The sequence below is a fragment of the Ranitomeya imitator genome, chromosome 4 (genome assembly GCF_032444005.1).
Source record: "Ranitomeya imitator isolate aRanImi1 chromosome 4, aRanImi1.pri, whole genome shotgun sequence".
Taxonomy (NCBI): domain Eukaryota; kingdom Metazoa; phylum Chordata; class Amphibia; order Anura; family Dendrobatidae; genus Ranitomeya; species Ranitomeya imitator.
Window position 1 is genome coordinate 620,849,866 of NC_091285.1, and position 9,004 is coordinate 620,858,869.

A 9,004-nucleotide genomic window follows, 5' to 3' on the forward strand; every position below is an offset into this window, starting at 1 on the left:
GTCCAGTCCACTCTTCCCAGTGTCCGCTCCGTACTCTGTTAGTCTGGTGTCTCTGTCCTGTCCTGCTTCCTTTGTGTCTTCCCCTTGTGTCTTACCTAACTGTACTTCATCTTACCCCGCTCTGTCCGTCCTACGCCTAGCTTCTCTATTTTGTACCTCCTACTACCTGTCTCCGGGTTCCAGCTCCTGCGGCAATAGTCTCCATTGGGTCTGCCCCTAACGCTCCCTGTATAGGGGGTGGTCTACCTGGGCCGCTCACCCTTGAGAGGTTCGTTGTCGTGATCTGCGGGTCCACCTCAGGTATTCCAAAAGATCTCACAATAGGACTGCACTCGGATGACATCTGAGTGCAGTCTGATTCTCACAAACTGCTGTTTACAAACGATCTCCATCAAACCTCACAGAGCTCGAGCTGTTTTCCAAGGAAGAATGGGCAAGAATTTCTGTTTCTCGATGTACCAAACTGATAGAGACATACCCCAAGCGACTTGCAGCTGCAATCGCAGCAAAAGGTGGCGCAAAAAAGTATTAAGTTAAAGGGGCCTAATAATATTGCACACCCCACTTTTCAGTTTTTGAATTTCCACAAAAATTTTAAATAACCAATAAATTTCGTTCAACATCACAATTGTGTTCCACTTATTGTTGATTCTTCACCAAAAATTTACATTTGGTATCTTTATGTTTGAAGCATGATATGTGGGAAAAGGTTGAAAAGTTCCAGGGGGCCAAATACTTTCGCAAGGCACTGTATGTAAGTATCTGGATAAGAATGAAGTGATTAACCAGAGTCAGCATGGGTTTTTAACTAATAAGTCATGTCAGACTAACTTAATTTCATTCTATGACAGAATCACTGACTTCTTGGACCAGGGAAATGCTATAGATATAGTATATCTTGACTTCAGCAAAATATATGACAAAGCATCTCACACCATCCTTATTGAAAAAATGACTTAGTATGGAATGGACAAGGTAACGTTAGGTGGATTCATAACTGGCTTAGTGATCGGATCCAAAGAATGATCACAAATGGCTGCACATCCAGTTGGAAGAATGTCTCAAGTGGAGTACCAAAGGGTTCTGCCCTGGGCCCTGTATTGTTCAACATCTTTGTCAATGATTTAGATGAAGGATACGAGGGTACACTGATTAAATTTGCTGATGACACAAAGCTAGAAGGGATAGCTAATACTAGAGAAGAGAGAGAGAGGATTCAAAAAGATATAAATAAACTGGAGCAGTAGGCAGCAACTAACAGAATGGTTTTTAACAAGGAAAAATGCAAAGTACAATACCTGGGAAATAAAAATGAAAAAGCATATACAGAATGGGAGGACTAGGGCTAAGCAACAGCACATGTAAAAAAGACTTGGGTATACTAATAGATCATAAACTGAACATGAGTCAACAGTGTGATGCAGCAGTAAAAAAGGCAAATGCAATTCTGGGATGTATTAACAGAAGCATACAGTCTAGATCACGTGAAGTCATTATTGCCCTCTACTCCTTTTTGGTCAGACCCTCATCTGGAATACTGTGTCTAGTTTTGGGCACCACATTTTAAAAAAGACATCAACAAACTGGAGCAAGTTCAGAAAAGAGAAACCAGAATGGTGACCGGTCTGCAAACCATGTCCTATGAGGAACGGTTACAGGATCTGAGATTGTTTAGCTTGCAAAAAAGAAGACTGAGAGGAGATTTAATAGCTGTCTACAAATATCTCAAGGGCTGTCACATTGTAGAGGGATCATCCTTATTCTAATTTGCACAAGGAAAGACTAGAGGCAATGGGATGAAACTGAATGGGAGGATACACCAATTAGATATTAGGAAAAACTTTTTGACAGTTAAGGTAATCAATGAGTGGAGCAGGCTGCCACGAGAGGTGGTGAGTTCTCCTTCCATGGAAGTTTTCAAACAGAGGCTGAACAGACATCTGTCTATAATGATTTAGTGAATCCTGCTTTGAGCAAGGGGTTGGACCAGATGACCCAGGAGGTCCCTTCCGACTCTACCATTCTATGATTCTATGAGGTAGCAGTTAGGATGAGTGGGCTACAGGACGGCCAAGAGTAAGAGGACTCGGGTTCTGCCAGTTCTGCTGCTGCCGTTCCTTAATCCTCATCAGATGAGAAGTTGGATTTCGACAAGTATTTGGATGACATGGAGCAGACAAAGCGTTGCCGCAGGGAAAAAGATTCCACTCCCATAGAAAACAGATTGACCATATTTCAGCAACATTTTTCACTTGCTCTCAATGTGGAACAGTTCAATCGTTCATCAAAACTGACTGTGCAGAGGCAATTCCTTTATACCCTGAAATTGTTACAGATGTTGCCTATGTGGTTACTGCTTTGCCACCAACCCAAGTTAGTGTAGAGAGGTTGTTCTCTAGCCTTAAAAAAATGAGGTCAGATTTGAGGTAATCTATAAAGGAGGATCTGATGGAGGCGATACTATTTCTCAGAACAAATTCATAGACTGCACAAATGTTATTCAGTAAGGTTTTGTTGAAAACTTTTTTTTACACTTACTGCAGAGTGTATAATAAATTGTAAATATGAAAAAGTTTTTTGTTTTAAAGTTGTATCCCAATAAATATATTGTATGTTCTATCTAAATGTAGTGATTATTGCATCATAATAATGATTAAAAGCCTAATGTTACCATTTTGCCACAGTAAATTTGTCACATTTAAACATGAGCCATGTATGAGGGAGTCAGAGTTGTGGAGTCGGTGTCATGGAAGTTGAAGAGTCGGAGTTGGAGTCAGAGATTTAGCGTACCGACTCCACAGCCCTGCATATGATGTGCATGTAATTCACATATGCACTGGGGATATATGAAACAGATTCCGTACAGGATGAGCCCAGTCCATATGCCAGGAGGCCTTCAAAGTCACAGTCAATATTTTGATTGCAGAATCTAAATAGTGAGACAGAATTAGGGTCTCTCTCTGTCAACACATTGTTCCTCACATAATGTTAGCCCCCCGCATAAATATACAAAGAAATATGGCCGGGGACTCATGGCCTCATAGACCTTGAAATTACTCATTTATCTGGTGGTTTCATATGAAGGGTCAAAAAAAAGGTCAAGCCATTTTCTGTGAAGCATAAAATATGGTATTATCCAGTTTTTTCTGGTTTCTTTGGCGCCTATTTTAATGGTTTTCTATTGGCTATTGGTGTGTTCGGCGCTCTTTTTTGAGTTATATAAAGTCCTGCTTTATGGGTTTTTACCATTCCGTCGTCGCTAGAAGAAAAAGAAGAGACCTACCCTGAGGATGGAGGATCTTCTTCAACAGCTCCTGTCAAGAGGCGGCGGTGAGGATGGAGTGGACTGGCTTAAGCACTGCCTGGCTATGAAACCTCCTCTGGCAGTTGCCGACGCTGTCCCTCCTCCAGAAGAAAGCCTTCAGCCCCAGCCGCCGCGTCAAGACCCTCTGGCCCAGCTGAACCCCATCGCTTCAGTGAGGTCCAGGAGGCGTAAGACCCCTTACTCACCATCAGAATCACTGCCGACATCCAGCCGCAGCATCCAGGAAGGGAGCAGGAAGTTATGGCGCCCTCCTCCTCCGATGTCTCGCAGCCAGGCGCGAGACTTCCGCCGCCGTCATCACAAAGCTCTGGCCACATAATCGGAAGCTACCGGGAAGTCTCCTGGACACCGCAGCCCTAAAAGCACTGCGGTGTCATCAGCTCCAAGTACCTCGGAGGCTTCGGCAGCCATTGTTCAAGGCACCGGAGCAGCGCGAGGAGACCTTCATTCATCGCAGTCTGAAGAAGAAGAAGAGAGGCCGCATCCAGCAGCTTCGAATACGGGCTTGCCTAACATGGAGGGCTTGAGCTCAGGCTGCTCCAGGGACCAGAGACGTGACGAGTCTACATCGAGGGGTGAGACTTTAAGTGTACTCATGTCTGTCATAAACACCCACTTAAAAGACATCATTAAGAAAGTGTTAGCTGAAACTTTAGGGGAGGCCATTTGCCCCCCTTCCACCTTATCTTCACATAGCACTCCACTTATAGACATTTCAGAAGCTAACGGTACCGTTACAATAAACGACTTACCAACGATCACAACCAGCGATGCGACCTGGCCGTGATCGTTGGTAAGTCGTTGTGTGGTCGCTGGGGAGCTGTCACACAGACAGCTCTCTCCAGTGACCAATGATCAGGGGAACGACTTCGGCACCATTGAAACTGTCTTCAACGATGCCGAAGTCCCCGGGTAACCAGGGTAAACATCGGGTTACTAAGTGCAGGGCCGTGCTTAGTAACCCGATATTTACCCTGGTTACCATTGTAAAAGTAAAAAAAAACAAAACAGTACATACTCACATTCCGATGTCTGTCACGTCCCCCGCCATCAGCTTCCCGCACTGACTGTGTCAGCGCTGGCCGTAAAGCAGAGCACAGCGGTGGTGTCACCGCTGTGCTCTGCTTTATGGCCGGCCCGACGCTGACAGTCAGTGTAGGGAAGCTGACGGCGGGGGACGTGACAGACATTGGAATGTGAGTATGTACTGTTTTTTTTTTTTTCTTACTTTTATAATGGTAACCAGGGTAAATATCGGGTTACTAAGCGTGGCCCTGCGCTTAGTAACCCGATATTTACCCTGGTTACAAGTGAACACATCGCTGGATCCAACGATGACAGCGGGTGATCAGCGACCAAAAAAAGGTCCTGATCAATCCCCAATGACCAACGATCTCCCAGCAGGGGCCTGATCGTTGGTCGCTGTCACACATAACGAGATCGTTTGCGGGATCATTGCTACGTCACAAAAAGCGTGATGTTGCAACGATATCGTTAATGAAATCGTTATGTGTCAAGGTACCTTAACACTACTCCTCTTAATCCCTTTAAAGAAGCTCTTACTTGTGAGCTGTCCCCATTAGGATTCCATTTAAGCACTTCAGTTAAAGAACTTATGGAATAATCATTATGTAGACATTTTTTATTTACTACCTAGAAAAGATCAGCTTATCAAGTCTGAGAAGAAGGATGACAAAGCTGAGTGACGAGTTTAAACGTAGTAATCTTAAATCGTTTAACAATTGGGTACAAGCTTTTTCTATTTTTGCTGCGGTTTTGGGAGAAAAATCTCCCCATCTCTGCAGCAAATTATTTCAGCACTTAGATATAATCCTTGAGGCTTACCGCAATCTTGGCAGTTTCGCCTGGTTGAATTATGATGAAGCCTTTAGACACAAATTATCTGTCCATCCAGAGGTACATTGGGGGGGTTAAGGACATTGGTTTGTGGATTAACCTTATGCTTCCCCAAAGACACAGTATTAGCAAACAACCAAAGGGGGCGTTTGTTTCGCATTTTTTGTAAATGGAACAACAATTGTAGATTCCGCCACGAATGATCGTTCTGTGGGAACTCACACCCTATGTCTAAATGTTTTAGAAAACAAGCAGCCCAACAGTCTTCAATTAAAGACCCTAACTCAAAAAGCACAGACTCCAGTGAACCTGGAAAACATGGTGTTCTGGCTAAACAGATACCCCGATCAGGAGACCAGTAGTCTTCTGTTTATTGGCTTTCATGAAGGGTTTTTCATTCCTAAGGTTTAAAGGGGTTGGCTGCTCAATTGCTACTAATCTACCTTCTTTAATGGTTCACCCTGAGGTTGCTAGGGATGAAATTATTAATGAAATTCAATTGGGCAGAGTTTCAGGCCCATTTTTATCCCACCCTTTTAAAGATTTTCGTACTTCACCATTAGGTATCGTTCCTAAAAAGGATTCGGGCACGTTTCGTTTAATTCACCACTTATCATACCCACAAGGCTTAGCATTGAATGATGAAGTAGACAAGGCCTTATGCTCGGTGTCTTATTCGTCATTCGATGATGCTTTGAACATCCTCAGGAGGTTCGGTAGTAATGCTCTAATGTCTAAGTCAGATATTAAATCTGCTTTTAGACTTCTTCCCGTTCACCCAGACGGTTTTAATTCTTTAGGTTTTTATTTTGATGAATGCTTCTTCTTTGACAAATGCCTACCAATGGGTTTTTCTTTGTCATGTTTTTATTTTGAACGTTTTTCTTCTTTTTTACACTGGGTCTTGCAGTCTAATTGTAAAGATGCAGGCATTCTTCATTACTTAGACTCTATGTGTGGAGACACACTCAATAGCTTTATTCAATTATGTGACCACTTTGGTGTACCAATTGCACATGAAAAAACAGTCGGCCCATCAGAATCCATTGAATTTTTAGGTATTACTCTTGACTCTAAGAGAATGGAATCTAGGCTTCCTGAGGATAAAATTATAAAATTGTGCATTACGCTATCTAACCTCCTGTCCAAAAGCAAGGTTACTCTTAGGGAAATGCAATCCTTATTGGGATTATTGAATTTTGCGTCGTGTGTTATCCCAATAGGTCGCGCATTTTCTAGAAGCCTTTATGATGCTACTAAAGGTCTGTCATCGCCTAATTCTCATTTTAGAATTCGTTCTGACTTAAGAGCGGATGCTAAGATCTGGTTCTCTTTTTTGTCGGAATATAATGGTAGATCTTTCTGGCAATCATCTTTTGTACCAGCCGACTCTTTTCCTTTTCTTTTTTCAGCTGATAGCGACTTTGGCTGTAGTATTTTATTTTCTTCTCTTTGGTCTTCTGTCCAATGGCCAGAAAGCTGGGTGTCTAAGAAAGTAACTCGCGATTCAATGGTTTTGGAACATTTTTCAATTTTTTTTTTTACGTATACATCTATGGGGCCCATCGATGCTGAATTCTAGGATTTTACTATTTTCTTCTAACAAAGCAGTAGTTTTTTCCATCAACACCTTATACTCAAAGAACACTTGGGCTGCGAGAATTTTGAGACAGTTGGTTCTTGGTTGCTTAAAATATAATTTATGGCTTAAAGCGAATTTTGGAACAAGCAAATTTATTTTAATAACTGATTCCCTACGCACGCGTTAGTGGTCAATTTTTTACCAACAGGTGCCCAATGCGGATACAGAAGCAACCCTCTTCCCCCCTTCTCTTTAGGAAATAATTTCAATTTAATACCTTACTTTATCGAGCACTCATTATCTAAAAGATCATGGACTCTAAATTTTGCAGAATCTCTGGTAAAGAAAGGTTTGTCCTACTCTGCAATAGCAAAATGCTTTGCGGGAGTTTCCTTCTTTCTAAAGCTTTTTGGTGGATCTGCTTTCACTAATCTTTTTCCGGTAAAGCAATTTTTAAAGCGTTTTAAGAAGTCCAATTTTACACCTGATGCAAGACGACCTATATCTCTCTCTCTCGACTAAAAGACTTGTGCTCCTGTCTTATTCATGTTTGCCTAAATTCTGAAGAAGCCTTATTATTTAGCTCAGTTTTTTCACTCTCTTTCTTTGGAGCACTTCGCATTAGCGAGGTGGTTTCTGCCAAAAAATCCGAGCCTTCTGGGCTCATGATTTCGGATATATCCAGATCCACGGTTCATTTATAATTTTATTTATAAGAAAATCCAAGACGGATCAGTTGGGCAGGGGAACTAGGTTAACAAACCATTTGCCCCGGTGAATAACATGTCAAATTGGATTAGAATAAGGCCTGTGGTACAGGGCCCACTATTCATTCATAGAGATTTTACTCCGGTTACCATCTTCCAATTTAATTTTATCTTTAAAAAAAGTTTGAGTTTTTTGGGAAAGGAACATCTTAAAATTACATCTCATTCATTCAGAATCGGAGCAGCTACAGAGGCCTCTAGGGCTGGGCTTCCTGATTCTAGGATTAATATATTGGGAAGATGGGACTCAAAAAGGTTCACGCTGTATGTGCGGCATGAATTATATGATTACTAATTATTGGTTTTATTTCAGGTCCATTAGTTATTTGGATCGTTGGACATTCTTTTATCTTCTGGGCCCAGAAGAGGGCCAGCCAACGGTCATATACTGAAAATTTGTCTTTTAACCCTTCTGATATTCAGGTTTTTTGGCTTGGCATTCGTGGTTTGAAGTTGTCCTTTCTTGTTCCGGAAGTGAAGAGATGGTCACTTATATTTCCTTTTCCTGATTTAATTATATTCCACTTAGCTGGGAATGATCTTGGAAAAATAAAGACACTAGACTTATTGTCGGCTATGAGATCTGATATTATCTGTCTCAGGCAACGTATGCCTGATTCCTTTTTTGTTTTTTTCCGAGATTATCCCCAGGCTGTTGGGCATCACAACCAATTTTCCTTTTTAGATAAAATCCGTAAAAGGGTCAATAAATCTTTTTCTCAGAAGAGGCAATTTGCATATTTAATTTCCCAGAGGAACATTGCACGGCGAATAAGCCTCCTTACCTTGACAAGCCAGAGATGGTTTGTCACTCTCCACAAGGAGAAACGATACCCCTTAGACCCCAGTCCAGAGCCTCTCACCTAGCCAAATCAGTTCTCATGCTTCGCACTGACGAGGGCCAACAGCCCGAAATACCGTGTCTGCGAATTGAGATACTGATTTGGCTTTAATCCTAAGTCATATTGCATGACTCGTTAAAGAGTTGATTGTGACTTGTAGGATCGCTACTTCCAACAGGTGGCGCTATAGAGTTTAAGTCCTCTTTTTCTCAGAAGAGGCAATTTGTAATAAATCTATGGAAAAAATTTTGCCTCTGGTTACGGGGTTTTCTTTCAGGCATCCAGACTTGGAAGGCTTTTTACCAGGTTTATTTAGACCGGATATGGTCCATTTATCCGATATTGGCCTCGATATTTTTAATTTGGACTTACAAACTATTATTGAAAAATGGCTGTGTGGTTTGGGAAGGGGGGAGGGGGCATGACTCGCTGAGCCTTGGCCGGTTGGGAAAATCACCCATTTATGGGTGTATTGGTTTATTGGAAAGTTTGGAAATTTAGATTGAGAATTGAGGAATTTATTTATTGGACAATTTAATTAATTTTATGTAACCCTAAATAAACTACACAGCCATTTTCATCCAACATTAAAAGTGTGAAGTCTCTTTATTGTGTGAATGGGTTTTATGAG